Source organism: Columba livia, chromosome 3, assembly GCF_036013475.1.
Source record: "Columba livia isolate bColLiv1 breed racing homer chromosome 3, bColLiv1.pat.W.v2, whole genome shotgun sequence".
NCBI lineage: Eukaryota > Metazoa > Chordata > Aves > Columbiformes > Columbidae > Columba > Columba livia.
In genome coordinates this window covers 59,064,879-59,088,185 of record NC_088604.1, presented here as the reverse complement: position 1 = coordinate 59,088,185, position 23,307 = coordinate 59,064,879, and the positions used below count along the sequence as shown (strand labels likewise).

The 23,307-nt window shown below is 40.1% G+C and overlaps 1 long non-coding RNA gene across 2 annotated transcripts in view; it reads left to right on the top strand.

Annotated features, from left to right (window-relative positions):
* The window catches only part of LOC135579058 (uncharacterized), a 32,339-nt gene that overhangs the window by 4,425 nt on the left and 4,607 nt on the right, over positions 1-23,307 (top strand). Inside the window, exons 2-4 of one of the 2 annotated variants that reach the window (XR_010471372.1) lie at positions 599-760; positions 5,307-5,428; positions 7,338-10,466. This is a non-coding gene — a long non-coding RNA (uncharacterized LOC135579058). Of the gene's footprint in view, positions 1-598; positions 761-5,306; positions 5,429-7,337; positions 10,467-23,307 lie in introns of those variants that run through there. The other variant, XR_010471373.1, reaches the window with a different exon arrangement.

The window sequence follows — 23,307 nt, the reverse complement described above, 5'->3', positions numbered from 1 at the left end:
AGCAGTTTTGCCCTAAAATGACTAGTTAGCAGAGTTCAGCAAAAGTTAAAGTGACTTAAGCCTAATGTTAGATCATGCATTCTGTACAGCACAGACTTTCACTTTTGGAGATCTTGGTTCCATATTTACAACACAGACCACAAAGAAGTGCAATCCAGAATTCAACTCCAGTTAAAGTAACCCACAAACATCTCATTAAATCATTCAACGCATGATATCAAAAGCTGAAAATATGATTAGACGCTTACATTTTCCATCTTCCTGTACAATTTTAGCTCTGAAATGGCTTTCCACCAGAGGAAGTGATGGCACATTGTGTCTTTGAAATCCAGGTCAAACAGATCCCAAAAAAATGTAAGAGCAGGGGCTGACTACAGTCAAGTACTGCTAAGTTAACATTAAAATTGAGGGCTTCTTTTAAACTAATATCACCTCACTGATCCAACTTTAAAGCACAGCCCCATGAACAACTGAAAGAGGACAAAGGGAAGCTGGGAACTGGAAAATGGTAGACACTCAAGAAGGGAAAAAGTCTTATGCCAGCTTCACTGTTAAAGGCAACCTAATCAGCTCTAATCATACAAGGATTTTCATTCAGCCCCAGGATGACATCTCATTCCTGTGACAGTCTTGCTCTGAGCTTTACTCACTCACTCTGGGCTGAGTGATAGTCTCCTCAGCGCTCTCCCATCCTGAAAGGAAGGAAATGAAGAAAGAAAAGAATACCTTCTATGCTGAACCACCTGCCTGAAGACACAAAGTAAGATTTTTGTTGTCTTGGATAACTGGATATGATTATGTTTTTTTCACAATGTTTCATTTCAGACTTGGCTGTGGGATAAAGTGTCATATTGCATTGCTGCTTTACTTCAATTAATAATAATAAAATAAGATTTGGAAATGTCTCCTCATTCTGGATTTACAAAGTCATTATGAAACCAGGCTGAATTGTATGAGGCAAAGAGGGGACTCTGTCCTTAAAATTATACATGCAAAGAAAGGAAGACTAAATCACTATACACAGTACTTGCCATCGACTTGTTAGATCTAAATTACTTTCCTAACCTGATCAATGTATAATTTCTTACAGGTCTAGTGAGACTGATTACATGGTGAAATAGAGCTCTCTCTTGCAGGATATCCTGTAGGTCAGGTGGAAAAGACATGTCTAGGCATAGGGGATTCCTATGGGAAGGTGGCAAAATGCATTTAAGTAAACTTTTCTCCTGCCACTAGCTCTCTAACAGCTGATTACATTTTTGCATCTTAGTCTTTTAAAGCATATAATATAATTCAGCCCTTTTTCTTAGCAGATACATTGCCTATGTCACCCAGCCTTTTTACTGTAACCTGTAGATCTATCTCAGAACAGAAGGCCACAAAAACTGTCTTTTGGGGTATCAGACACTTTATCCATGGACACTCACCTGACTTTTTTATTCCTTGGTCTTTGCATAGTGCAAGAGTGTAGGAGTGCACAATGCCCTTTTTCTGAAGGGAATGGTGCATCTTTGCCATATTTTGCACCTTACCAAGCTACTGGGTGTACATTCCAAGTAAGTTCGAATGTCAGAGCTACTACATCTAAAGGGCCACATTAAAGAGCTCCAAAATCAGCCCAGTCTTTTTATATAAAGAGCAGTAAAAGCTCTCCAACTTAACCTAATAAATTACTGTTATAAAAACAGTTTTATGTAATGTGCAGAAGTCTAAGAAAAACTGTTTTAATGGTTATATAAAAGAGAGATTTGCAAATCTGTGAATATGAGTTAACATTATGCATTTTTCAAGTAAAAGCAAAAAAAAAGAGGGTCTAGAAATTGCCAAAGTAAAATGCAGAATAATGGAGTCTCAGTTTCACTTTCATCCAATTAACTACCTCGAAAATGAAAAGGCTGTTCTGCAGAGTTCCTTTTAATACTTGGATTAATTTAACTTTGGAAGTCAAGTAATGGGAATCAAGTGCTGTGCCTGCACTTTCCATGACCAGCTGAAGGAACAGAGAACAGACACAATGATGGAGCAGAACTCCCACGAGTAGTTCGCCGTATACACAAAATTTTTACTCTGTTGCAGTCAATGGGGTTTTTGGCTATTGGCTATAATAAGGTCAGTATTTCATGTTTATCTTAAAAAACTCAAGTCAAATCTGTGAGAAAAGAAATCTAAGTAATTGTCAGAAAACAAACAAACAAACAAAAATACCAAGTTTTGGAGGGCTGAGTTTATTTGCAAATCAAGGTTTAACTCTATGAACAGTTGTGACTGGAAAACAGGGTTTTGCCAAAAAAAAAAAAATGTTGAATTTGCTTACTCATCTGAAGATGAGATGTTTCACTTTGGTTTGTGAAGACTTTGTGTTTACAAATGATCAATTTTTTCATTTCCCCATTTGTCGTTTTCCCCAAAAATTTCTGTTTCAGTTTGACAAAAATTGTCAACTGCCTATTCTTTTTGATGGGAAGACTGAGAAGCCCATTTTTTACAGAGCTTCATATAACTTCATAATCACATATTTGCACTTGGAAATACATTTTTTCAACTTACTGCTCAAAGTTCCAAAAACTGACTCCTGAAGTCAGACATTTGAATAAGACAGAACAACAAATATTCAATAATAAAACTATGAAATAACAATAAAAATGAGGTCCAAAGTTAATAGGTATGTGGCTTAAGCCTGAATATGCACAATAAGTCACAGTAAAGAGGTGAGTTTTTATAGCATGTGCCCTCATAAATATAACATCATACCTAAACCCCCAGAGTTAGCTTACCTACGCCTTTTGAAAAGTGTCACCTTTTCAAAATATCCGCAACCCAGACTGCACCTTGTGCTCCAAAGATTCATCTAAGCACCTTTTTTCTTTTCTGTATTGTAATATTTTGCAGCCACCGTTTAATAAAATGTAGTGTACAGCTTATAGCAGACATGTTCTGTAATTCTGAATGCAGGGCTCAGCATACTGGTGTTCTTATAGGGGACTGGCACCTTGACCAGGGTGCAATGCAAATACTAAACAATATTAGATGGCTGGGTTACCCATTCCTGTGGTTGTCTTGTGATCTAGACACCTTCTCACTGTCCAAACATTTAAAATGTTTCCATTCTTTTTGGTGTTAAGTATATTTTAAACAATTGCCGTGCCTATTCTCTTCTATCAGAAATTTTATTTGTAGGTGTCAACCAAGCCTGTGCAGGCCACCAGTTATAAAAATACTGCACAATGTTATCTTGTTTTTCCTTCTCGGGTGGAAAACAGCTTTAGTCTCTCAAATGTTTCCCAAGCATTGTCCCATCTCCAGAGCAATGGTATACTTTCTGTTAGGAGACCCAAAGTGTCCAGTTTTGCAGAGGAAATGGAGCTAGCACCTCATAGAGTCTCCAAACACTGGAACTAATTTGGATTTCTCTCCTCATTCATACACTCAGTCTTCTCCCCCCACTCTGCTCCACCTGTTTTCCTTTTCCACTGAAGTCATACAATGAACTGATGACTGAAGATTTTCCTATCCACAATCCTTGCAATTTCTTTCCAAGTCAGGGCACAGCATGATAACTGCACATAACTGTATTTTGATTTTTGAGCCAAATTCAGCATAGTACCACCCTGTACAATCTACTGAAGTCAGTGAGATTACACAAAGAGGAATACAGTCCACTATTACAAAGGCTTTAGCTTGTTTTCCCAGCTCACTATGAGCACTGATTGTCTAGAAAACTTTCATTGTATTTGTAGTATCTGGCAACTTTAACTCTCTTTTTGCTTATTTTGCCTGTTTGGTGTTTCTGCTCGCTGTGCAGAGCTGCTTCACTTCAGAATCATCTTTAGTGTCATTCAACACCTGCAACCTGTTGGACACCCACAGCTTCATTCCCTTCCCTTCCCTTCCCTTCCCTTCCCTTCCCTTCCCTTCCCTTCCCTTCCCTTCCCTTCCCTTCCCTTCCCTTCCCTTCCCTTCCCTTCCCTTCCCTTCCCTTCCCTTCCCTTCCCTTCCCTTCCCTTCCCTTCCCTTCCCTTCCCTTCCCTTCCCTTCCCTTCCCCAAACATAATCTAGTTACCTCCAGGCAGCATCTCCACACCGGGCATCTCACTGCATTCACAAAACTTGGAATCCTCCTCTTTGTTGTTCCTATGCCCAGGTGAAAACTACTGAGGTGTCCTTAAAGTGCCTCTCCAAGTCATGCATCACTCTCAAAGCCCAAGATGTCACCTGTATCCTAAGAAGTGATTTCTCAAAATACAATGCTCTCTTCTCATCAGCTCAAATGACCAACACCATTTCTGCATTGTGCATTGCAAGCACTTAACCTTCTTAGGATGAGAATCCCAGCAGTGCCAGGAAGGCTCAGTGCGCCTGGAGTTTCACATGGAGAGAAAATCTGATGGGGAACTTTGCAAGAGAGAGTGCTTTGCCCCAAAGGACAGACAGTACTGTCTCTAAATGGGGGTGGGGAAAAAGAAAAAAAAAAAGTCAAATTCCAACAACAAAAACAAGACAATGAGAAGGAAGATCAAAATACAGGGAGGTGACAAATCCCAGAGGGTAATGAGAGAGACAACCTTCCTGGGGTCAAGGTCCTCAATTCTCCACGTGAACTGCAAATATCAATAAAAAAGATTAACTTGCATGTGGCCAGAGAACAATCAAGCCAAAAAAACTCACAAGCCCAGTACTTTACAGCCGAATTTTGTGTTTGGGTGGCAGTGAGCTGGGGCAGTGCCCCACGCATTTCTCAGCAGTAAGGTAAGTGCTGAGGATGGGCTGGACGTAGCACATGCCACATCTGTTTTGTGCCAAGGGGAGGCTGCTGCATCTGTGGTTTTGCCACCAGCTCCTCGGAGCAAACACATTCGCTATAACATTCCCTTGAGCAGCAGCTGCGAGAGGATCACTTAAAATTGCATAAAGCATTAATCTGAACTCTGAGACAAGTTTGGTACCGCACAATTGGATATAAGCCAAAGTGTCCCATATAGTAAAGGGGAAGGGGGGAGGGAAGAAGAGAAAAAAGAAAAGACAGTCCTGTCAGTGGTTTTAAGCTGCCACTTTTTTTTTTTTTAAATGGAAAAATTGTTACAAATGGATTCTTCAACATATGTTATTAATTTCATTGTATGGCTTCTTGCCAGTTAAGCATCAGTCCTGGTTTCTTTGCTTTCAGTTTTAACTAGCAAAACTTATGAGGTCATTAACGAAAATGGACACTTTTTTTTTTTTCTTGCACATAACTGTTATGGAGCAACTGACTCTTCTGAAGGCTTTTATTTAATAAAATTTCAGCTTTTTTTTTTTTTTTTTAATAGGGAGATGTGTGTCTTAGGAAAACCTGGTGCTTCTACTATAAACAAAGCAACATGTGAAGGACTTCAAACACATTGCATGGCAAGAGTAACAAAATCAGAAACTTTAAAAAACACTCATAAATGTAAGTAACATTTCATAAAGCTACACTGCTATTTACTTTACTGAATATGTATACGTGCGAGAGACCAAAGCAGTACTGAAAAATAACAATGAAAGAGAATGTGGTTTGATAAAAAGATCTACATATGGAAATGTTGATTGAACATTATTAATGTTTGATTTGGCTTGAAGAGAACTGCAAAATCCACTTGAAAAAAGAACCCTGTTTCATGGATTTCTGTACAAAGCAGCATCTCCCACATTGCAAGAGCCACGCTGAGCCCTTAATCCAGCGTGCACACTTGCTGTAGGTGTGGGCAGGGAACACAAGCCTATTTGAAGGAAGAGCTGGTTTATTTTACACAAGGAAACTGGTGTCATTCACCGCGGGGAGTGGGAGCAGATTTTGATCTGCCATGGAAACAGTGGTCATTAAAGATGCTAGTGCCACTCTGCTGTTGCACCCCAAATACCTGCAGTCTCCACTTCCTGTCCATTTCTTTGACAGCACATGATGGCAAAGCCCATCACAAAGTCCTCTGCAACCACTGCTCCCAGTACCCACCTCCAGGACTAAACTGAAGGCTGTGCTTTGTAACCTAGTGAGCAAGAGGAGAAAAAGGCTCTCCTCAAGGCTTGGTCCAGCTCTGCGTCCTGCTTCCCATCTGCCATGTGCATGTATCAGATGTTGGATGGTGGGTGCTGGATGGGACCTGGCAGAGGAAGCCAGCACAAAAGTCCTGCAAACCTTACGTATCTACTTCCTTATATCTGCAAATAAACTGTCCTTTAGGGAAGGAGAAAATACATTTCACAACAGCCAGCAAAGCCTCAATGGGTTATTAACATAAGCGACAAAGTAAGTACTAAATAAATAAATAAATAACTACGTCTTCATGTTCATCAGAGCTACCAATACGCACAAGTAACAGGGCTGGAGAAATGCATGCACTAATTACTTTTATCCTTGTCCTTAATTCCCCCTCTTCTCTCCTGTTGTTTAGTACACACTCCTATTACATCATGTCTAAAATTAGATTGCAGGATCAGGCTTTCTTGTGAAATATTTAGCACCGCTTTCTGTAGACAAGACCAGGAATTCTACAGGAAAGGCCTTTTTTCCCTACTTTTTATGTCTTAGCTTGGTCCTGATGCTGCCAAATTAAATAATTTTTCTTGGCTTCAAAGAATAAAGGTCTGTGCCATGCAGCCAGAGACCACAACACGACATACTTCTTAGATAAAGGAAAATGTATATGTGTGTATAAATAGCTGATCTGCTTGCTAGACAAGATGAAATCATGCTCAGATATTTCTTTTCTAATTAAAGAAAATAGGATTCAAATGGAACCAAAGTCCTTCTTCTATGCCTGAGTAGCCCTGCAAATTATACTAGAAAGAGATACAAGAATACATCTTCCTACTCTAAAGATGCAGAGACCATAGCAGATAGATAAGGATATACAGATGTAATCTAATATCCAGGGCTATGTTACACACAGCAATGCATGCGTACACGCAAATGTATGCACAGTTTCCAAGAAAGCCTCTGGTAGCAAAGGCTTAGAAAATACAGTTTGCCTAGATAAAGGCTACAGATCAGTACCTTAACTGTATATCTCATCCAACAAACTATTTTCACAGCTCCACTGTAATTACATTAGATGTTTTATTTGGTGGAGAAGGATGAATGAGAAACTGCTACTTAAGGCTTTATGTAACTTCATCTCAAATCTGTGTTTGGCTCAAAGAGTCCTCTGTGCCTTAAATTAAGAGCCTGTGTGCTATACATATTTGTGAAATGTAAATTTTCCCTCTCCCCTCAAATGGTTTATGAAAACAGGTACTTCGAAGCATAATGGGGCATTTTTAATATATACCTATCTTTGCATGGTCTGTTCAGTTACTGGTTGCTTTTATTTCACTCTCAGAAAATTATATTGCTGGTCCTGAAGGCTCACCCAAATGTATCTGGCTTTTGGATCCCCTCAGCTGATCGTGGCAAGAACAGGCCACAGTAACAGGTGAAATTAAAGCTGAAAAAGGTGATGCTCTTTCGCTTTAGTTTTGATTGCCTCAAAATGCATCTATGAGAGGACAGTGTTTAGGGAATGTTCAAACTTGCATTCATTGGTCAGGATTTACCTCATGACTTTAGACGTGTGGAAGCTGGTTGGCTAAGGCTGTGCCTACACCAGCATTTTGGTGATGGGCAGCAGCATGGTTTTGAAGTGAATCCTCTGATCATCATCCCTTAGTGCACACTGGTTTTGTTTCCAGAGCAGTTTCAGTGGGCTGAAGCTGGATTCCTTCAGAGGGAAATGAGACCAGAAGCTCTCCTTCCAAGACCAAGTGCTTTCCAGCCCCTCCTGGGGACATAAAAGTGCTAATCCTGGACTGTCCTTTGGACACCTCTGAACCACAAGTAGGAGCTCAAGCAAGCCCCCTGAACTGCATGCAGTGCCAGTGTTGGGCCCTGACCACCAAAGTTGCTTTGGTCTCCTGTTCTGTTCCTGTTGCATCGAGACACTTGCAAATGCTGATACAGCCCAGCTCTTGGCTGACCACCTCAAATGCTCCTTTATGGGCAGTGGTAGTAAGGAAGTGAAGATAAATCATCTTCCTTAGTTGAGATAGCTATCCCAGGAAAAGATAAATGGAAAGGGAAACTAGCTTAGATGTACACAACGAAATATGGTATCCTGAGTGAAGACAGTCAATCTCCATCCCACATGCACAGTTCTAGATGTACTCAGCAATAACTGAGCAACCAGCTGCAGACTCGTTGCATGAAGGAACAATGAAGAAGGAACAATGCTGCAGCCTTATGTGGCAGGAGGGGACATGACCCTCAGGGGAACCTGTGCTCAGGGTCTCATCTTGGGACCCCACACACAACTGTGTCACAAGCTTTAGGCAGGACTTGTAGAACAGAATGTACCTGGGAACAAGAAAGGACTTCCCAGTTTCTAGCATGGTAAAGGATCTGCCCATTAGTGATGCCTCCTGCAAATTCAACCCCTGGAAGCCTCAGAGGGAGTGCTGCACTTCTCTCTCCAAGTTCCCTACAGCTCTCTACATTCTACTCAAAAAAAAACAAACAAAAAAATCCCTCGAAGAAACAAAGTTTTTTATCTAATTAAGAACATATAGTACCTAACTGCTTCAATATAACTTATTTTATAGAAACTAAATAGAAATTATTCTATATGAATATCATAATAACAGACAGAATAAAATTTGTCTTTTCTCTTCCCTTTAAAGTTTACTGCTGTGTTTCAAGTTGAGTGAAGTAGTTTTATAGTTTTATTTCTCCTATGACTAGTTGTATTCTGTTTGAGAACTTTTACATTATCCATTTTCTATAGCTCCAAGAACTCACTGTAGCAGTTGCCAAATATGTAAATGTTGCAGCAATTACACTTTCACTGCCCATGAAAAATGGCCTCGTAAGGTTTTGAATGGATGCAGTTCTTTCGTGCTGAAAGTATTTTTAAAAATCCGGGAAAATAATTGTTGTTATCCCTTACTATAGTAGTGGTTAATATACACTCTAAATATTAAAGTTTAATATTAAAAAGATATTAGATATTTGATTGATTATTTTATAAAAAACATTCATTTTCTGTTCTCAGAGGAAGACTGAAGCCAACCAGAAATACATCAATGATTTCGTCATCTATCAAAGATTTATTAGATACTGTATTTCACAAAGAAAACCTTTTTGTCACATATGCTTGACTAATCTATTAAACAGGCATGACTTCAAAGGATACGTAGGTGCAATAACCCGTTCACACAGAACAAGTGGCAGGACTGGGACATAACACTTGCAAATGTAAAGAAAGTGGCATAAACATATGCTACAGAAAGGAGAAATATACATGCATGGCAAAACGCAAAGTCAACCGAATTTGTGTTCTGGCTATGCGTAGCTGCATACCAGTTCTGGCTATAAATTTTTTAATAGATATACTGCTCTGTCAAGATCAAAAGTTTCTGAGGAATGTGCTGATTTTAAAAACATTTTGTTTCCAAAGTGAATGACAAGATACATGCACTTTTGAGTTTTGCCACAAAAAATTATATTGGATTTGACACTTTATATATTGGAATATAAAGATTAATATCTGAAATAAAAGGAACTGAAATCTACAGTTTCCCTGACCTAAAGCCATTTTTAACAGGTTGGTTTACAGAACATACTTTTGTTCTCATTCTGACTTCAGTCAAAATTAATTTCATTATATTCAAATGTTGCAGAAGATTTTAATATTGACAGGTTTAGTCACACAGGCATTGAAGCATTTCTATTTTAATAATGTCTTTTCATCATCCCCAGGTGATGTGTGGTGAGCAAGCAAAATAAGGAAGCATTGGCCTAGGTGATAGCATTTTGTTTCCAACTGCAATACGCAGCATACATGACGATTATACTTTCTTCTCTGTCATGGGAGTTTATGTGCTATAAAATACAATTTTAAAGTGTACATGGTACTATTCTAACTCACAAACATAATATCAGATATGACAGAGTGGCCTAATCATTAAATCGTGCATTGTTCTAGGGAAAATATTTACATGCTTGAAAATTAAATTCTTCCTGTTCACATTGTTGCTTGGTCTCCTGCATTTTTTAATACTTTGCTGTTAAAATACTTTCTATCATTTCTTGAACTCCATTTAATCTAGGGTCCTGAGCACTGAGAATTGCATGATCCTTTCACCTTTGCACTCAGGGTGAAAAGCAGAAAAGTGAATTACTCTTGCAGTAACATGAAGCGTGTTGGTGTGGCCAACACAATGTGTTGTTTGCCCATGCAAAAGGAGGATCATGGTGAGGACAGTGAGATTTAGTAGCTTCGGCTAACAGCACAGCTTTCATGAACCTTGACATTACCCTTTCTGGCCTGAGGCGAAACAATTTCAAAATAGATGAAATTAATTAAAACACTAGGGCTCCAAAATCCATATTGATTTCCTGTTCAATAACATAGTCTGCATAAGTGATCAATATTTGCACTTCTTCATTTTTGAAAGTGTTTCTTTTTAGATACTGTTATCTATGAGTATATTTACAGTATTTGTCTTTGACAAATATCTCCCTGATTATTGACTGCACAGATAAATAAATATTGTTACTGTCAGAAAAAAAGGGAAGATCCCGAGAAGCTATATGCATATAGTGTGTTTTAATGCCATGATTTGAACTCATCTTCATTTCCACTGAGCGGAGCTGCTGGTGACTGAGAATATCTGTAGCCAAAGCAGCACCAGCCTCTGAGGGAGGGAGTTTGGTCAGGCCATGAAGAGATCTTTCAGGACATGGCATCAGCAGCAGGGAGATTGCACTAGCAAAGGACTAGATTTAGAGTGTGGGCATATCCCTATTGTGTTCCTGTGGCAAGAACCATCTTACAGATTGCCTCCTGGAGATCATAAGGCCTTCAATGGAAGCTGCTGAAATACACGGTCAGATCTGACCTGGGTGGTTTAGGAGCCAGATAGCACTGACTTAAGAATTCCAGCTCTCCTTTACCCTTTTGGAAATGCAAACTTGACTCTTCAGCTCCTAACACAGAGTCCAGCTTCTGCAAAGCTCAGCACACAAGGCTGGAAAACAAGCTGAATTTAGAAAATATTTGTGAAATCAGAAGGAGAAACTGTGGCTTCCATCAGAGAGGGACTGCCCTGCAACTCTTAGCTTATGTTTTGCTTTTCACGCTCTTCTAGAGATCCATGCTTTCCCTATGTTCAAAAGAGATAGATATGTAAATTAATCAAAGGAAGTAATTAATCAAAGCCAAGTAATAACTTTTAATTTCCATTAATGGCAGTGAATGGGTGAAGAGAGAGCTAACGAATTTCAAACTTCCCTGCTGCTCAGAGTAGCTAGAAGTCTTCATATGCCTCCTGCTCCTGCAGAAATCCCTGGTTTTTAGGTCTCTTGGAAAATGACATGCTATAAGTGGCAGGTTCATTTCAATGCTGGAGGCCTGATGCCTGTCCCTAGGAAAAAAACCCTGACTTATCTTGGCCAGGATGTGAACAGTTTTCAGACAGGAGCTTGAGCAGATTAAAGCATTGATCTACCTAACTGCTCCAGCTACTGTGCTTGAAACCTTAGGGCATCAGCTTATTTTACTAGGCACAGCATCTCTATGTACTTTTACTTCACTGCTGTTTTATAGGAGGGTATTGTCTTGTACATTTCTCCTTATCTACACTTTTAATGGGTGTTTATAGTTTGTGGCAAGCAAATAAATAAAACACCCTTTTAGAATTAGGAAACTGAAATGTAATACATATAAACCAATCAAGGCAACTCTGCAATCTGACAATGATTAACCACAGCAGCAGCAAAGTGAATCTGTTTGTATGTATTGGAATTTTAAAATTTAAAAAAAAAAAAGGAAAATGAAAAGGAAAGGGAAAAGGGAAAAGGGAGAGGAGAAGGAAAAGGAAAAGGAAAGGGAAAAGGAAAAGGAGAAGGAGAAGGAGAAGGAGAAGGAGAAGGAAAAGGAAAAGGAAAAGGAAAAGGAAAAGGAAAAGGAAAAGGAAAAGGAAAAGGAAAAGGAAAAGGAAAAGGAAAAGGAAAAGGAAAAGGAAAAAATAAAAAGAAAGATAAAAGAAAACCTTCCAATGATCTTTTTCATAGGTTAGTAACCAAAACTACTAAATATACCATGAGTTTGATTGAGCTGATAGTCAGCAATCAAACAGATTTCATTGGCATGAACTCTGAAGTGGTTTTATGTTGACTGTGCAGCGTATGTGTGCACTCCTGAGGCCCTTTGGCAGGAATATATGGTGTCTTGCCTGGGTGCGCTGCTTGTGTGCTCACTCGGCTTTGCCTGGAATGCTGTGGTTTTGCAGTCCAGATGTATATGGTGCTAGTGGTTTGGGGATTTTTTCTTTTCTTTCCTTTTTTTTTTTTTTTTTTAAATGAATGGGGAGCAGGGAAAGCAAAATAAATATTCTGAATCTGTGTGTAAAAGCACAACTGGGAGATTCTTGAGTAAGATCATTAAAATAAGAACAACTTCTCTACCTCCAGTTCTTTTAATTGACTGCTTGAATATTTTCTATCTGGAAACGATTTATCAACAATGTGATCCCTCACAAAAATGTGCCAACTACCATGAAAACTTGTTGAGAAAATAGCTGGATCAGTTTGCTAATTTTAGTGTTAAAATGACTCATCAACAGAATTGTTCACAAGTTACTATGATTCAGCATAAAATAAAACAAAAATTAGGATGGAACACACTATCCAAACTTTTATTTTAAAGTTAATATCTCATACAGTAGAATAGAAGCAGACAAATAATAAATTGGCAGCCAGGTAAATGTTTTTACTTCAGAGCATTTCAGCCTTCAAGACTTTTCCACTTGTCCTGACTTTAGTCAGATCAGTAATTCTGCCTTAGCTACATCCTTGGCTATGTGCAAACCCTTAGATGTGTTATGGAAGGCTGTAAAAGTATTTTCTGCTCCTACAGCTGTTAACACTGCTCTGCTTTCTGGTTGTGGTGGGCCCTGCCTTTGCAGATCAGGGATTTCCAAAGAATATTAGTCACGACATTTCCGGGCCTCGCCAGAAGCAGAAAGTTCTGGAAAACTCAAAATGTATTATTAAGCTCTTTCCAGCTCTGCTTAACACATACCAGGGGTGTGGATAGCCACTACACTTTGCACTGAGCTTCAGAATATCCTAGGGTTTGTCTGGCATGGCTATGGGCAGCACAGACACCAGTGAGGGGGAGAGCAGCACCCCTGGGAACAGTGCAGCGACTCCACAGTGGATCACAGTGTGGAAAGATGTGTTATCTGGTGTGCAGAGCACTTCTGTTTGGCACCTTGAAAATCTCATAATTTCTTCTTAGTACCTTCCTTGATTTTCAAAGTCTTTTCAAACCAAATTTATATCAAATAAAATAAAATCAAATGCAGCACTCTTGTGTTCTCAAGTACATTCCCCAAAGTATATATTCTCCTGCCCTTGTGCCCCTCAAGTCGCCACTAACACCATGGGGTGTCTCCTACATGTGCCCTTTCCCCATACACTGTTTTTTATCTTGCCAAAATCTGCCTCTGCTCTCTTTGCTCATTTTCTCCCACTAGGCAAAACTAAGAGCAGCAGAAGGTCAGACTGGCTTGGGGAATCACAAAGTCGGGACCCACCAGCAGCTTGATGCTACTGGGGGTCTCTCATCTCCAAGTCCATGAGTGGTGCAGAGGGGACATATCCTGGGGCACAGAAAGGCTGAAGAAATGGCAGTGACACACATGTCCTTGTCAGATATGGGCTGTCACTCTCTCCTGGAGAAAAAAAAAAGAGATGGAAAAGGAGGAAAAAAGCTTGAGCTGTTTGGTTTGTGTTTTTGGTTTTTTTTTTTGTTTGTTTGTTTGTTTGTTTGTTTGTTTGTTTGTTTTTGGTTTTGTTTTTTTTGTGTTTTTTTGGGGGGGGGGTGTGTTTTTTTGTTGCTTTTTTTTGGTGGGATTTTCCATATGTTTGATGTCGGGGGTGCCACCTCTGCTAGGTATAATATACTTTTGATAAAGCAGTTTAGGCAAGGCAGCATAAATTTACTTGGGTGACCTAATTAGTCTTTATTCAGTATTTGGTTTCAATGCATTTAACTTCTGAGCCATTTAAATTGCAGAATGAGTGAGACTGTCCAGGCTGCCAGCTGTATGTGTCATTAAGTACCTCAGGTCATTGTTCAAAGGGCCTTTAAGTGGAAAATCATATTTCTCATATTTGTGTGTAGAACAATAGCTAAGGTAAATTGCTTACTTTTTTTGAGTTTAAATGGCTAGAATATTTACCCAATGTGGGTATGTTCAAACAAAAAATGACAAATAGACAGTCTTTAATAGGAAGCTTCATCCTAAAGAACATCTATTGGTTTCATAAAGTTTTGGATGTATAACAAAGTAATAAATCTACATTGATATAGATATAGATATAGATATAGATATAGATATAGATATAGATATAGATATAGATATAGATATAGATATAGATATAGATATAGATAGATAGATAGATAGATATAGATAGACAGATAGATAGATAGATAGATAGATAAATAGATAGATAGATAGATAGATAGATAGATAGATAGATAGATAGATAGATGGATATATATGTATCACCATATAAGTTCGTACATAGGGAATATATAGAATTGTAATTCAGCCTGAGGAGAACAAGGAAAGTCTGGTGGCTTTTTTTTTTTAATGGCAAATGGTTTTCACCTCATCCTACTCTTGCTGATGTTTTGCAGCTCTTTAGGCACAGGACTTACTCAGTTTTTATTTAATGCTGACATCACTAGGCTCCCATTCAGGAGAATGTCTGCCTTGAGTATCTTTACTACTGAGTGTCAAGGATGTTAACTAATCAGTTTTGTTGCAATATGAACATGCAGAGAATCAGATATAGTCAGGAAGTTTAGTACCAGTTTTTAAAAAACACAATTCCCATCAGCATGACATTAAGTTATTCCCTAAATGGGCAGCCCCTCCACTTTCTGACAGTGCTCACAAAGAGCTTTTACAGTTGGGTTCTGAAGGTTGGAGCAGTGACTACAAACAAGCTTCTCCTTTTGGGGGTTCATTGCTCTCATGCAGCTGTTGTTTTAGCCTTTGGTAGAAATAGACTAAAAAAATAGGCACTTCCTTACATATAACTCATGGCATCTGGAATGATAGGGTGGGCACATTACAGTAAATGGTGTTTAGAAAGAAATTGTGTGAAAACAAAGAAAGCCACATAGGAAAACACTGACAAAACCATACAAATATGTGGCTTATCTATTTTGACTATTTGCGTTCTTTATGTTTTGGAGGTTTTCACAGAACGCATGTGGTCCTCACTTCCAGGCACACGGTATGTAGTTTCAGGATTGTCCAAATGGAGGGACTAGTCTGAAAAACTGTGAATATAATTAGATATGGAATAGTTTTAACAGCTGGAGGGATTTCACACTTATAGCATAATTTACAAAACTTTGGGCTTGGCACTGTTTCAGCACTAGCGCTGGAAGTAATAATTTCCCTGGCACTTTTTTGGCTCCTGTAATTATTTATGTCTGTAGATATATAATTTTAAAATCACACACACACAAAAATAATACTTCTACCTGGTTAGTGATAAATGAGCAACTTTAGAAGCACGGTCAGAAAGAAGTCAGAAAAAAAGTGATCCCACATAAGGCCCATGCTTAAAAATTACAACTAATTTATCTCCCTGTTTATAAAAGGTCTTATGGAAGTTTCCTGTGTTACTGAAAATGTTTTAGACTTGTTTTTTTTATTTTTATACTATAATGGAGTCAAATTGTGAGAGATTTACAAGCAAAAAACATTAGAAAGTATCCAGCATATCAAATATGGTAGCTACCAAAGCAGATATATCATGGCAGGTGAACCAGATACCATTGATAAGATGACATCTAGAAGAAATGAGAACAATAACAGCACAAGGAACAGATGATTATGCATATAATATTCTTGTCTTTTCTTGTCTATGTTTTAAGAGCAGAATAAAAAAACTATATAGACTCTGAATTCTCTTGTAAACTGTAATCCCAGCCATTCTTTTTCTTACAGCTTCTGTACATGATTTCCTTTCACTTTGGGGGCTCTAGTAGTTATAAAAGTCACCTTAGTAGAGTATGTTAAATAGCAATGTTCCTCTCAAAGGGAGAGGGTTCTAGCTCTCAAAAAAGCAACATCTTACGGTATTGGGGTGTAGCATTCCAAGACCATTGAGTCTGTATTTAAAGAAAAATACATGTTGAGTTCTTTGGTAGTCCATAGATTACTAATACTGATACAGAAAAATCAGGGTATACCAATGAGTTTGATTGTGATGATGCCCAAAACAGTGCTTTTCAAATCATTTTCCATTCCTGGAAAAGCATACCATGTGAAGTCCTGACAGTGGTGTCTACTTACATTTTGCATTACCTAGCAAAATAGTTCCAAAAGAGCTTTTACACAATGAAACAACTGTATGCTCTATTTACAGCCAAAGAAGAGAGAAAATATTCACGATCTTCTAGGGTTTGCAGAACAGATTAATGGCTGCAGACACTAGGTCACAGAACTAGTCTCCTCTTGAACCAAGGCTGTGGAACAGGCACTTGAAAAGAGGGACTTACTGTGCTATACAAGCTCCTGCAGGTATATCACAGTATCACAGAATGTTAGGGATTGGAAGGGATCTCAAAAGATCATCTAGTCCAATCCCCCTGCCGGAGCAGGAACACCTAGGTGAGGTTACACAGGAAGGCATCCAGGTGGGTTTTGAAATTCTCCAGAGAAGGAGACTCCACAACCCCCCTGGGCAGCCTGTTCCAGTGTTCCGTCACCCTCACTGAGAAGAAGTTTCCTCTCAATTTTAAGTGGAACCTCTTGTGTTCCAGTTTGAACCCATTACCCCTTGTCCTATCACTGATTGTCACCGAGAAGAGCCTGGCTCCATCTTCGTGACACTCACCCTTTACTTATTTATAAACATTAATGAGGTCACCCCTTCGTCTCCTCTTCTCCAAGCTAAAGAGACCCAGCTCGCTCAGCCTTTCCTCATGTAGAATCTGCTCCACTCCCTTAATCATCTTTGTGGCTCTGTGCTGGACTCTCTCCAGCAGTTCCCTGTTCTTCTTGAACTGAGGGGCCCAGAACTGGACACAATATTCCAAGTGCAGTCTCACCAGGGCAGAGTAGAGGAGAATGAGAACCTCTCTTCACCTACTAACCACTCCCCTTCTCATACACCCCAGGATGCCATTGGCCTTCTTGGCCACAAGGGCACAGTTCTGGCTCACGGTCATCCCACTGTCCACCAGGACCCCCAGGTCCCTTTCCCCTACACTGCTCTCTGATACGTTATTCCTCAACTTATACTGGAACCTGGGGTTGTTCCTACCCAGATGCAGGACTCTACACTTTCCCTTGTTATATTTCATTAAATTTTTCCCTGCCCAACTCTCCAGCCTGTCCAGGTCTCACTGGATGGCAGCACAGCCTTCTGGTGTGTCAGCCACTCCTCCCAGCTTGGTGTCATCAGTAAACTTGCTGACAGTGCACTCTATTCCCTCATCCAAGTACTTGATGAATATATTGGATAATACTGGTCCCAGTACTGACCCCTGAGGCACTCCACTAAATACAGGCCTCCAGTTAGACTCTACCCCATTGACCATGACTCTCTGGCTTCTTTCCTTCAGCCAGTTCACAGTCCGCCTAACTACCCAATCATCCAGACCACACTCCCTCAGTTTAGCAGCAAGGATGCTGTGGGAGACTGTGTCAAATGCTTTACCGAAGTCCAGGTAGACCACGTCCACCGCTTTGCCATCATCTAGCTGCATCGTTATGTCCTCATAAAAGGCTATGAGGTTGGTCAAGCATGACTTCCCCTTGGTGAAGCCATGTTGACTGCCCCTAATGACCATCTTATCCTTGATATGCCTTGAGATGGTACCAAGGATAAGTTGTTCCCTATGGTTGTGCACTTAGGATAAGTTTCATAGAAGTAAGGGGCTCACTGAATGCAGTGATTCTTTTTTACTTTGTTTCCTACCTTCATCACACCTCTGGTAACTCAGGCATTGCCTGTTATTTGGAAGATGAGGGGCTCACTTGCTCCGTCCATTAGGGTCTAGCCTAAGGCCCCTAAGGCCTTTACCAAACATGCCAATAACACACATGGACTTGGTGACTCAGACAGCTACTGCAAGGAACCAGCATTGTTGAAAGTCCTTTAATGCCACACACCAAGTAACCATCCCATAATGAAACATCTGGCTTCACCAAGCCCAGGTGGGCTTTGCATTGATGACCAGGTGGTAAGAGGACTGAGGTGCCTTCAGTAGTGTGCAACAATGCACAGTACCTGGGTGTTGTTTATCCTTCCAGAGAATGCTTACCTCTCCTCAGACCTTCAGCCACGATGGAGTTTCATTAAGCTATTCCATTATGACTAAAATTAGTTTTTCCTCTAAAGGCACAAAGCGTACTTCTGTTCCTTACCCCATTCCATCCCTCTGGAAATAACTTTTAAATTTTGCCAAACTGAATGCCATAATGAAAAAAAAAAAAAAAACAACACTCTAATATTCCAATACATTCCTTTTGCACTGCCAAAACATCTACCTCTACCATTAATCACCGTGAGGACTTACTTGAAATTCCAGTTAATTACCCCAACTAACGTGGGCTGTAAGCATTCATCAATACCTCAAGTAGACAGGAAAGAAGACATAAGGACAAATTCCTCACTGTTCCATATGTTTAATATATAGCACGTATGTTAAGGATTATATCTTACACTATGGTATGTTTCAAAAATAAAAACCAATTTGGGCAGTCTGAAAGAGTTGTGTCTGAATACATATTGACAGCAGGACAGTTTTATTGCTGGAGAAAAGACACTACAAAAAGATCCATGAAGGGTAATTTGGGTAAAATAGATACAGGCGTGAGAATTTAATTTGCTCGTACCCAGTTCTGCAAAAATAAAAAAAAATAATGAAGACATATATTTATAAGTCCATGCTTGTCACTTGTCACATTTCTATTATTGAAACATTCATGCCTCTGATTCAAAGTCCTCTAAAACCAGTCTCTCCCCAGCCTCTGGATCATGTGTGTAAAATTAAAGACACAGATAAATCTTTACCAGATTGGGTTGTAAATAACTACGTTTCCTGCTCCACCCTGTATCTAATAGCTTTAATCTCTTTCCATGGGCCTTTGCATACTTTAAAAGACACTTCTGTGAACTGCAACAAGAGGTTGAAAAGAAGCCTCCAAGGGCTGTAATCCTGGTATGGCAGCTTGATGTTAGGGGTCCTCTCACCTGCCTCCCCACTAGTATCTGCCAGCTCCAGGTACCCACCCCAACTGTGCCCCTGTGATGAGTTTTCCCACTGCCTAGCACGCACACCTTTTTAAGCCCTCCTTCTCCATTTTTGTTTTTATTTTAGCACCTGTGAAGGGGGAGGTGAAATAGAAGATATTCATGTGTCAAACAAAGGACAGATCAGGTGTCAGCCAACAATTGTGTCTGCTAAGGAGGCAAAGTCAGGAGCTGGCAGGATCAAACACTGTGAGGAAGTATGGTTGTAAAATTAATAAACACCTGTCTGGTATTACTGTACCTATTGGACTTCTCCCAGCAAGATAATTAATCACCTAAACCTGGCAAAACAATCTCTTAAGCCCCATCACTGTATGCATTACAAGGTCAGTCTGAACTTGCTCCAAAACTCATGCTGGAGTCCTTACAAACTCCAGACATGGGTTTTTGGGTCATGGAGAGCTGGCAGTTCCCATCTCTTCCCAAGAGCTGGATCAAGAGGGAAGCTCACTGCAAGGCAAGAGGTTTTGGGACCACAGCTGCCCTAATCCTCTCCACAGCATTGGGGAGGCAGGGGCATGGGGCCAGGGAGATTCCTGGCACCTGGTGCTGGAAGGACTCGTCCCTTTGTTTGTGTGCATCACGGTCTGAGCTGTTTGGAGTGTTAAAACTCACTGGAAATACCATGGACACCCTCCAGTTCCTTGGGGAAACTCTATGGAATACTTTAAAAACTTTATTGTGCAGGATGTGGGTCTGACTTGACCATTCAGTCCCCTTGGTATAAAGAAGTCACACTTTTGACCTGGCTGCAGCTCCCATGCTAACCTAGTGCTCCCAAAACATGCTGTCCTCCCACTTTTATCTCACCGTGCAGACAAATCCTGATTTGGTTACATAAATAATACTGGCCCATTGGAAGCCATCCAGCCGTTAAACCTCCTGATTCAGAATTTAAGCCTGAGATCAGGATGAGGCCTAATGCGTGTGGAGTGGAGATTATCCCACATCTGCCAACCGTGGTACGCCGGCATCTGCCGAGCACCTGGTGGGGGTCACGATCAGATCCACCCTACAGATCCTGTACAGCAATTCCTATATTCCCTTCTCTTACTCAAGTGGCAGGACGTCATCAAATATGTATTTCTAAGACAGATTGGCCCCTAATTGAATAGCATGCACGGCAGCCCAGGCTGAAGACAGTATGTGAGCAAGAGCGCCCGTGCCCAGCACCCGCAGCCACATGCATGGCTGCTGCTGCCTGAGGCACAAAGCCTCAGACGAGCTGTGCACCCCAACTACACCTGCAAGGAGCGTAAACAGACTTTTGCATTTGCCAGATGTGCCATCATTATCTCTGGAGAAACAGAATGAAAAGGGATCTGCAGGAATTGGAACTAGCAAAGGACATCAGTTAAGAGCCAAGGGGAAAATTCCCACTGTTTCACCAGACCCCACACTTTATCCATTAACTCCATACTGCCTATCTCACATAAATGAGTGCTCTGTTAGCCCTTCCTCCTTCAGCTGCACACAGGAGTAATACAGTAGCCCCACAGCTGTCTATTCATTAACACAGAACCAGTGTCTTTGTCACCCTGTGCCCACTAAGCACTTTTGTTTCACTTGAACATGCAGACTTCCAGGCTTCTTTCTGCAGATTCAAGCTCACAATAATGAACTCCACTTCGTCTGCAGTATAGTAGGCTGCAGCTATTGTAATAAAATAGCTGTGATCTTCAGCAACTGCAATAGAGCATTGTCTTGAGATCAATTTCCTTTTACAATAAAGTCTTGGCTTTGCCTCAGCATTTATGAAGTGGTGGGAGGCCGTTATCCATTGAAATTATCTCTTTCATATACTATGCCATAAAAATATGGCCCTCTATGTGTAGTGTTATAAAGGTATTGAGCTGGCTGACTGACTTTAACCACCCAAGAAGAGTAATAAGTTCAGTAATCCTCTGGAAATGCACAGTCTGGAGCGTGTTACTGCAGCTAGTACACAGTGCACTCTACAAAAGCAAATCACAAAAACAATTAGATTTATGCATTTACAATCCTTGACTGATACAGCCTTGACATAAATCATAGAGTTTGAAAAATATACTGCTGGATTAGCAAACCACATTGTAATAGTCTGGCTTGCAATGTTATTTTGCTGAGATATTTACGATACCAACAAAATCAATAATGTTCTTAAGCAAGTTGCTGTTGTTACAGGGTGCTATGAATAGACTGTGCATCTAAATTTTTATTGTACACAGAACAAATGCAACCAGGTTATAACTTGGAAAGGGATCTCAGGGCAGATTCTTGTCGGAGGACAGCCAACCCAGTGCACTCTAAAACTGCACTTGAAGAAAAAGCTTTAATCAATGAGCCATAAGTGTATTCTGGTGCCAGTAAAGGACAAAGGAGATGTTTGGTTTGTTGTTGTTGTTTGATTTTGTTTTGATTTGTTTTTATGTTTGTGTTTTATTTTTGTTGTTGGAGTTTGATTTTTGTTTTTAAATAGTATCTGTGAGGGGCTAATTTGTTTGTTGTGAAGTAGCCGTGTTGTGTTCACTGGTCTTCCTTGTCCAGTGCCTGAAGGGACAACGAAAATTATCTTCTCAAATGTGTAGTTTTGCAGAGATGATGGGAGGTGCAGAGCCTGGTGGAAGTCCTAGGAGACTTCGCAGTACATAATCAGATTTTTTTGAAGTTTGACCATGGTACTCATCACTATATGATCAAATTGAAAACTGGAACATTACTAATCAGGAAAGCGTTTCTGCTGAGCATCACTGTTAGTTCTCCTTCACACTGCAGCTCTCATTCTCCACAGCACAGTGTCTTCATTGTATCTCTGCATCTCTACAGAAGTGAGTGATCAGCGGGAGGGCAGGCTGAAGGCTTTTCTGAAGCGACAGTTAAATACAGTGAGGGCAATCCAGAGGGGATAAAGTCTCCTTGAGGCCATCATACCTAGAGAGCAAACATTAACAAAAGTACTACTGGAAGGAGTAGATATCATCCAAAATAAGTCCTTATTTTATTGTAGTTTATGTCAACCCGAACAGAGGTGTTTCACATTAGCAGTCTTAAGGATGTGAGAAGACAGGAGGAAGTGAGGGGAGCAGAAGCATTGTATGCTGATTTCAGAGTGCTTTGTAATTACATGAGAGCATTTTAAGACTCAAGTTGATAAAAAAAGTCAGAGCTTATCTTGACCAAGTCACAAATTATCCAGTAGTCAGAAGCTAGTGTATCAGAGGCTTGCTACTTTCAGTGTCAACTGTGTGAATGAAAGTTTTACAGGGAGAGACAAAACCATTGCTGAAAGAAAGGATCGGAAGAAATAGCACAAGTGGATATTTGGAAGTTGGTAATTACCTGGCTGAAATTCGTGACCACATCGTCTAGTTTATATGTAGCCTTTAAAACTGTACAGATCATTTACAATTCCCAAAAATCTACTGTGTTTAAGATCAGTCACAGCTTTTGACTCCTGGTTTTGAGAGGAAATAAATGGTTGTCTGTATTGAGGACAAGTTAGACACGGACTATGTGAGATAACAGATAGGCTCTGTTTCCACTGTTGTGGACTTCAGCCAAAGAAGGGAGGATTATCACTACTAATACAGCATGGGACTTTGAGATGCTATATCAGCTGAAGCAGAAGAAAATGTAATCCAAACTCAAAATGCTAAAGGGAGGTAACGAGCATGGCCTGACTTTGACAGTGTCTGAGGAGGAGTTCTGCTGGAGATAACTTTTTCAAGCCTATACTAAGCTATTCTTTCTCCACAATTTATGCTTCAGCAGCAGGAAATGAACATTTGACATCTGGCCTACAGTTTGAGGTAAACAGTGCACTTTCCTAATTTTAATTTTTTTTTATCTGCCAGAGTACAGAATCTGAGGAAGGGGAACGACTTTACCAGTAATATTTATTACTGTGTCAAATATCTTCATATTTGTACACTTTGAGGCCAGCCTCACAACCAGCATAAATCGACGTAGTTCCCTCAGAGTTGCGT